This window comes from Myotis myotis, unplaced genomic scaffold (genome assembly GCF_014108235.1).
Source record: "Myotis myotis isolate mMyoMyo1 unplaced genomic scaffold, mMyoMyo1.p scaffold_m19_p_16, whole genome shotgun sequence".
In the NCBI taxonomy this organism is placed as follows: domain Eukaryota; kingdom Metazoa; phylum Chordata; class Mammalia; order Chiroptera; family Vespertilionidae; genus Myotis; species Myotis myotis.
The window spans coordinates 3,167,400-3,176,561 of record NW_023416320.1 but is presented as its reverse complement, the minus strand read 5'-3'; positions in this window follow the sequence as shown (position 1 = coordinate 3,176,561).

The window sequence follows — 9,162 nt, the reverse complement described above, 5'->3', positions numbered from 1 at the left end:
AAGAGGGAGACAGTCTAGGACTCCAGAAAGTTCTCAAGAGCAATTGCAGCCCAGGTGACTGGTATATTGACTCTGAGCTTCTATCCCTGCCTTCAGACAAACTCACTCTTGAACTCTCAACCTCACTCTTAAACTCTGTAGTGGTCCTCGGGGCCTTGCATTCTTCCTGCAAAACTTAATCCCTTTGAAACTGGGGTCTTCTATTGGTCCCTCCACAAGTGAAGCAAGGGAACTATCATTCTGCATTTGTGCTCAAGGCTGCCCAAGTGCTTTGAGGTGCTAATTAATTCTCACAGCAACCCTTGCCTACAGGCAATGTTATCCTCTGCATGTTACAGATAGGGAAACGGAGGCCCAGTGAGATTATACCGCCAGGAGGATAGTGGATCCAGGCTTTTGTGGCCTAACCTGCATCCCATACGGCATCATTTTCGAGGCTGAAAGCTACGTAAGTGCAGGAAGGGAGTCCATTTCTCATCTCTGAATCCGAGCTCTCAGCACAATTCCCGACACTCACTAGGTGCCCAGTACCTGTTAGTTGAATGATTGAATGAACGGGTTGGTGAGCCAGCCTCTCTTGGATAGTGGCTGTCCTGGGAGAGGACCACGTCTCATGACTTCAGTAGGATCATCACGAAGGCGCCCATTGTTTGAGGAGATGTAGCAGGCTGCCCTGGAAGGGTGCCCCATCCTCTGGTCATCAGACACTTCTGTGTCTTTGGGACCTTTTCACCCAAATCTAGGCTAAGAACTCCTTCCAGGAACAGGGTCTTGACAGGTGGTTCCAGCGCTCTGGTGGGACAGAGCGGAGCCTTGGGTGATGGATGAATCAGGGAAAGCAGGAGCCCTACTTAATAATGTGTCAGGGGCCAGGCTGGGCTGGTTATGCCGTGCCCTCCTCCCACCAACATCACAGTGTTTCTCAGAAGCAGAGCGCCCACGGGGCATGAAGGACAGGCGCACCGATGAGTGATGAGCGGTGGTGGCTACAGTCCAGGGACAGGAAGGGAAATTGGGCAATCAATCACACAACGTGACAGCTCCGAGTCAAGTCGAGCTCATTTCACTCAAACTGGCCGAGACAGTTGGAGGAGTCCCGGTGTGTGTCTGTTTATGCAAATCATTATTCAAAAGAGACTCATTTCTTGGGCTCCTGGAAATATGACAAGATGCGTGGTGCTTCCTGAGGGAACTGCGACCCCGTGTTTGTGCATATACACGGGAGAAGGAAATCTGGAAGAAGGTGTTTGGCAATTCCAGGAGCAAAGTAGCCTTCCTAGTTCTTCTGCGCTGGATAAACTCCAGGGACATTGACCTGGAAAGCTATTGGGTTCTTTTTATCTTCATTACTATATATACTTTAATATTTTTATGAGGAGTAATTAGCACGGTGGTTACAATTCCATTGTATCCCATTAATTTTCCTTCAGCAGTTTCCTCATTGCAACTTTATGGCAGGTCAACAGCTCCCATGTTTACTGGCACCTCTAGACTTTCAGTTCATTCCTTGTTTCCTCCTTTCCTCCCTCCCTTCCTTCCTTCCTTCCTTCCTTCCTTCCTTCCTTCCTTCCTTCCACCTTCCTTTCTACTTTCCTCCTTCTTTCCCTCTTTTCTTCCTTCCCTCTTTGCTTCCTTTCTTCCTTTTCTCCTTCCTTCTTTCCTTCCTTCCTTCCTTCCTTCCTTCCTTCCTTCCTTCCTTCCTTCCACCCTTCCTTCCATCAGCAAATATTTATCAAATGTCTTCCCATACACCAGGCACTGTGAGGAATAATTGAGACAAATGAAAACTGTATCCACAAAAACATTAATCTTGCCTTAATATAATCTACCAGGGTATACTTGAAAGGAGGCCCCTGGGGAAATTGCAAGTAGCTGCCAATTTTGCTAATGATAATAAGTTTATTTTAATTGCTAATATATTCCTAATTACTCTAGTTCTAAAATGTTTACTTCGCTGTCAGTCATCTGCTTTGATTTATGTGCTTTGTGGAAAGACTTTGTCACATCAATCAAGTTTGGTGGCAGCTGCTGAAAGTGATTTCACCTTCCTTGTCACACGGCTTGGCAGGGGACCATTTGTCCAAGGGCAGAGGGGGGCCGTCCCCACCAGTTCTTCTAGAATCCACGGCTTCCCACTGCAGCTTAGAGGAAAGTCCTATTTTAAGGGCTTTGGTTACATGGGCAAAGGAGACTGACATTGGCTGTTCCAAACTCTGTGTTTATTTATTTATTTATTTATTTATTAAAAACTTTGCCATATTCTTTTTTCTTAAAATATATTTTATTGATTTTTTTACAGAGAGGAAGGGAGAGGGATAGAGAATTAGAAACATCAATCAGCTGCCTCCTGCACACTCCCTACTGGGGATGTGCCTGCAACCAAGGTACATGCCCTTGACCGGAATTGAACCTGGGACCCTTCAGTCTGCAGGCCGACGCTCTATCCACTGAGCCAAACCGGCTAGGGCCCAAACTCTGTTTTTAATGTAATCTTCTCCTGCCTGTTCTGTCTCCTCTTACATACCTGAACATATGTGTGTATGTGTATGTCCCCAAATAATTGTTTCAAGTATGTGACAAAGATCCCTAACCTGGGTGGGCATTAGAGAGGCCCATTAATCCATTTATTCATTATCTCCTACTCTCCCCGCAAACATGAGATTGAGCCCCTAGTGTTGGGGATAGACTAGTGACCAAGACTGATGAGGTTTTGACCACCCCAGAACTTATATACTCATAGGAGGAGACAGATGGTAAACAAGTCAGCACGTGAATACTACATAAGGTGGTTGCAGATGAAATGTGCTATGAAAGGGACATGGGGCTGATAGGTGAAGTTCGGAGGAGGGCGACTCGGGGCAGTCAGAGTAGGTCACATTTAAGGTGAGATCTGAGCACAAGAAGGAGGCAGTTATATGAGAGCTAAAGGAAGATTCCCCCCCCCACCCCCCGGGGAGAAAAGGTGCAAAAGCTCTGAGACTGGGGAGCGCCTAGGCCTGTGAAAGGAATAGAAAAAGGCTACTAGGGTGATGGGGCAGGCCAGCAGAGAGGAAATGTTGAGGGAGAGCTGGGAGGCAAGCACTCCTGGAGGAGCTGGTAAGGAGATAGGGGGTGAGTCCAAGTGATAGCCACGGGCAGGTACAGAAGGTGGCCATCCACTAGCCCGCCCACCCCTGCCGTGACAGCCTCAGAAGGAACCAAGTCTACCGACACCTTGAGCTTAGACTTCTCACCCCGAACTCCAAGAAAATAAGTTTCTGTCATTTAAGCCGCCCAGTTTGTGGCTCTCTGTGATAGCAGCTCTAGCAAACTAATATAGGAGTTAGGGATGACTCCCCAATTCTTTATTTTATATAATAAATAAATAAACATTTATTTATTTATGTCAGAGAGGAAGGGAGAGGGAGAGAGAAAGAGAAACATCAATGATGAGAGAGAATCATTGATTGGCTGCCTCCTGCACGCCCCACACTGGGGATAGAGCCCGCAACCCGGGCCTGTGCCCTTGACTGGGAATCAAACTGTGACCTTCTGGCTCATAGGTCAACGCTCAACTACCGAGCCACACCGTCAGGCCCCAATTCTTAATGGAAAAACTGAGGGGAAAGAAATGTTATTTCCATTGATTAAGACGGTGAGGTCAGCGGAGGGGCAGGTTTGGAGGAGGCAGGAATTAGGAGCTCCGACATGGACTTGTTAAATCCGAGATACGCTCTAGACACCTGGACACTCTGAGAGAGCGACTGGGTACGTGAAAGTGGAGCCGTCGTTGCTGCTGGAATAACAGCAGGAGTGGTCACGGTTTACAGAGGCGTTGACGCTCATGCGCCTGGGAGGGACCACTGAGTTTCCACCAATAAGAGGGCCAGGGACCGAGCCTGAGGACACTCCACAATTTAAAAGTTGGCAAGATGTGGGAGAATTAGCAACGGAGACAAAATCAGTGACGTCGTGGGAGAAGCCAAGTAAGAAAAGTGCCTTAAGGAGGAGGGAGGGACTAACTATATCAAGTCAAATGATGGCCTAAGAATTAAGTATCGGATTTAGCAACATTGAAGGGTGCTGCAGCTTGGACAGGGGCTGTGGTGGTGAATGGTTGGGGCGAAATCCTGACTGGAGTAGGTTCAAGAAAGACTTGGAGGAGAAGACTTGAGGACAACCAAACTATAGAAGGCAAATCTATCAAGGAAATTTGCTGCCACTGGGAGCAGGGCAATGGACAAGGGGAAAATTGTAAGGGATATGGAGTCAAAAGAGGGCTTATTTAGGAAAAGTGTTATTTACAGGTATTGGCAGGCTGCCCTGTGGGAGAGGACAATTCCTGCAGTGACTTCCATGGACAGATAAGAGGGGGTGGGTGGCTGCCATGGGTAGTGACTTGGCCTTAGATAGCAGCAAGGACTTTCTATCTATGGAACTGGAAGGCATGAGAGTAGCAACAGATGCTTGTGGGTGTACAGATAGGGTGCCCATGGCTAGCTGTGCCTTCATAAATGTTTCTATTTTCTCAGCGGAATGGGAAGCAAGGACACCGGCTAAGCACGAGACTCAGAAAGGATCTCCTGAAGGTTTGAGGAGAAAGGACAAGGTATGAAATAGTCCCCGGGGTGATGGGAGGGTGAGTACACAGGATGAGGTAAGAGGGTTGCAGGCACCACCCAACACACCGTGAGGTTTGTGGTCATGAGTTTAAAGAAAGGCCTGACTGTGTGTGTTTTCTTTCAAGCCATGTTTCATCTGCACCAAGAAATGGCTGCAGATGGCGCCATCTATGGCATGAGCTCATAGATGTAGCGTTGGCTGCAACCGGAGTTGTGGTTTTGCCAGGGAAGCACAGCGACCAGAGGGAGGTGCAGGGAAATGACTTCAACGAGAGCTCACGGAATCCAAGGCGGAGAACAAAAATGAAGGCATGTTCGGGGCCCGAGAGACAGTGAGAAGGTGTCTCGATCAATAGAATTTGACCCCAATCACGTTGAGAAGTTGTTGGAGGTAGAGAGGGAGTGAGCTGGAAAGAGGGTGATGGTTAAGAGCGGAATGTGCAACATGGAGATGATGACGGAGGGAATGACAAGGGCCAGGGTTTGACTGTGAAAAGTGTGTGTGTGTGTGAGCGATTTTAGGTGAAAGACAAGGTTAGAAGCACAGAGGCCCTAAAGAAAGTGACGGTCAGGCAAGAGGCACAGTAAAGATGCTCAACATCATTAGCCACCAGGGAATTGCAAATCCAGACAACAGTAGGCACCACTTCACTCCCCTGCCTGCATGGATGGCTATCATAAAAGGGACAGACATGACCAAGTGATGGTGAGGATGTGGATAAACTGGAACCCTCGCTTACTGCTGGCGGGAATAGAAAATGGTGAAGCTACTTTAGAAAAGAAAAGCAATTTCTTAAAATGTTAGCTATACATTTACCATACGACCTAGCAATTCCATTTCTAGTTTTCTACCCAGGAGAAATTCAAACACAGACTTGTAAGTGGATTTCATAGCAGCATTATTCACCACAGCCTAAGAGTGGAAGCAGCCCGAATGTCCACCGATGGGCAAATGGATACACAAAATGTACTGTGTCCATAGAGTGGAATATTATTCTTCCATGAAAAGAACTGAGTAGTGATTCATCCTACAACATAGATGAACCTTGAAAACTTTCTGGTGATAGAATCAGGCACAGAAGGCCAGACACCCAGAGGTCAGAGGTGTTCGAGGGGATATCGTGTCTGTATTGAAATCGCCAAGATTGACAGAAGTTGTGCTGGGCAAGAGAGACATGAGGGAGGTGCTAAGTCTTCAAGAAATGAGGGGTCAGTAGGTGACTGCGCCAAGAAATGGCTGCAGATGGCGCCATCTATGGCATGAGCTCAAAAACTAGAGGTTTTCTGGGAAGAAGGAGGGACAATGATCCAGAAGTAGCTGTGGGAAGCTAGGAGGACACCTGCCCTACTTCCTGGGATGCAGAACACGGAATGCATGTGCTTCTGGTTTCTAATTAATCATGGCAACAGCCTGGTGTGAGGTGGGCAGGGCGTACCAGTGAAAAAACGCTCTGGACTTGGAGCCAGACACGGGTCCCTAGTTTGGGCTCCTCCAGGGGCTAACAATTGACTTCAGGCAACTGCATGGCCCTCTGGGACCCTCAACTATGAAATGAGACTCATACCCGGAGTTCCCCTCTGTCTGATTGCTCATCACACTGACGTCACTGCCTCTTTGTCTCCTTCGTTCATTAGACTGTGAGCCCCGAGCTTCAAGGAGCTCGGAACTAACAGGGGGGCAGGAGCCGAACACAAGCCGGAGGGGAAAAAGGCAGGGACACCCCGAGAGACTGGACACACCTCCCTTTTGATAAAGGGTCTTCTTTAAAACTCACTCGTGTGCTCATGTTGACCTCCATGCCGGGGGTGGGGAGTGAGCGGACTTTCCTCCAGGGTGACAGCTGATGGTGCTGCCCTTACAATAGGTCACAGCAGGGGACTGGGCCTGTGGCCTGCGGAGCCCTCTGCCTCCAGCAGGGCAGTGGCCACACGACTGACCCCAGATGGCGGCTGCATCCATGTGCAAAGGCCTTCTCCCTGGGTGGCCTGCTTTCACATCTCCTCAACCTTGCAACCATGGAGACAGTTTTCTTGGATAAACATCAAGATGTTGGCATGGATTGAGGGATCCTGGGTCATTTTTTTCTCTTTTGCTTATTTGAATTTTCTTATTTTTATTTAAGTGACATAGTGGCGAATCACTTTCAAAATCCAGAAAGTCAAGCTGGCCATTTTTATTTTATTTTCTTTATTATTTTTTTAAATATATTTTTATGGATTTCAGAGAGGAAGGGAGAGAAAGAGAGAGAAACATCAATGATGAGAGAGAATCATCGATCGGCTGCCTCCTGCTTGCACCCTACTGGGGATCGAGCCTGCAACCCTGGCATGTGCCCTGACCGGGAATCCAACCGTGACCTCCGGGTTCATAGGTCGATGCTCAACCACTGAGCCACGCCGGCCGGGCAGGCGGGTCATTTTTAAAGTGAATCCTTTCTCATGCCACTGTGTCTGCTCACCCTCTCCTCTTTGACCTTCTCCATGACAACAAGGCGATGCTCCACTCCGCAGAGGATCGCAAGACATGGACTTTTGAGGTTCAAAGGAGCTGAGTGATGGGCCCAGTATCACAGACCTCCACGTGGCGGGGCAGCCGAGTCAGACCTCTGTCTGTCTAACTTCAAAAGCCACGTGGTCTGTGTCCGCTCTGCCTCGTGTGCGGCAGCGGAGGAAGAATCTGTTCCGCTGGATGGACCGGCCTTGGCCAACCTCCGCCCCCGGCTGGTCTCTTCCTTCTGCCGGCTCACCTGGAAGCCGAAAAGTCCACATGGTCTCTGAAACCAGAAAAACGCCTTCCACTACCACCAATGTCACCACCACCACCGCTGCTGCTGCCAACAGCGGTAACATGGCAGCTTCCCCCCCACCACCACCGCTGCTGCTGCCAACAGCGGTAACATGGCAGCTTCCCCCCCCCACCACCACCGCTGCTGCTGCCAACAGCGGTAACATGGCAGCTTCCCCCCACCACCACCGCTGCTGCTGCCAACAGCGGTAACATGGCAGCTTCCACCCCCTCACCCCCCACAGTACATGCAGCTCCCCACCGCTGCTGCTGCCAACAGCAGTAACATGGCAGCTTCCCACCCACCACCACCGCTGCTGCTGCTGCCAACAGCGGTAACATGGCAGCTTCCCCCCACCACCACCACTGCTGCTGCCAACAGCGGTAACATGGCAGCTTCCCCCACCACCACCACCACCACTGCTGCTGCCAACAGCGGTAACATGGCAGCTTCCCCCCCCTCCCCACCACCACCACCTCTGCTGCTGCCAACAGCGGTAACATGGCAGCTCCCCGCCCCCCCACCACCACCACTGCTGCTGCCAACAGCGGTAACATGGCAGCTTCCCCCCCCCCACCACCACCACCACTGCTGCTGCCAACAGCGGTAACATGGCAGCTTCCCCCCCCCCCCCCCCCCACTGCTGCTGCCAACAGCGGTAACATGGTAGCTTCCCCCCCCCCCCACCACTGCTGCTGCTGCCAACAGCGGTAACATGGCAGCTTCCCCCCCCCCCCCCACCACCACCACCGCTGCTGCTGCCAACAGCGGTAACATGGCAGCTTCCCCCCACCACCACCACTGCTGCTGCCAACAGCGGTAACATGGCAGCTTCCCCCCCCGCCCCCCACCACTGCTGCTGCCAACAGCGGTAACATGGCAGCTTCCCCCCCCACCACCCCCACCACTGCTGCTGCCAACAGCGGTAACATGGCAGCTTCCCCCCCGCCCCCCACCACTGCTGCTGCCAACAGCAGTAACATGGCAGCTTCCCCCCCGGAAGAGCCTACCCGAGGCTAGCACTGTGCTGAGCTCGCAGTCTTTGCTGCGGGGACCCGTTTAATACTCATAAGGACGCATGACTCGGGGGCACTTTCATCCCATTTTGTGGATGAGGAAGTTGAGGCTGAGAGACACAGCCCAGTCCGCTGTGGTGCTCGCATGCAAAGGATGTGGCCGCCTGGGAAAAAATCAGGGGAGATGAGGAAGGTAGAAGGCTCTGGAATGTGATCCTAAATTTTTCCTTTTAGAAAAAAAAAAAGGAGAAAAGGATGGAGCCTCCGGCACGGAGTTTCGGCTCTGCCCCCAGCGGATCACTCACGGCCAGAACTACAAAGTGACTTTTTTTCATTGGAAATGAGTCTTTGTTCCCACCCACCCCTCCCTGCGTTTCCTCTCCTTTGTTTTTATTTCTGTTATGGCTACAGAAGGAACCGAAGATCTTTGCAGGCGGTGGCCAGACTTGGGCATCCGCCTGCTAACCGGCCCGCACCCCCACGGCACCGGCTGGCACTCTAGCAGGTGTAGCTTGCAGCTGGAGCCGATGTCGCCCCGCATGGGGCAGATGGAGGGGGAACAGCCATCACAGCGGGCTAGAGTTTTAAAAAATACACGATCAGACCTTCATCAAGGCCTGGTAGGGAGCTGTGGCCTGGATGCCAAGCGTGCCAAGTTGGCAGGTGTCTGCTCTGCTGTACTGTGTGAGCAATAGCAGGATTCCTTTTCATGGAGGGGGGGGGAGGGGCACGAGGCGACTGGCATCCCCTGTCCCAGAG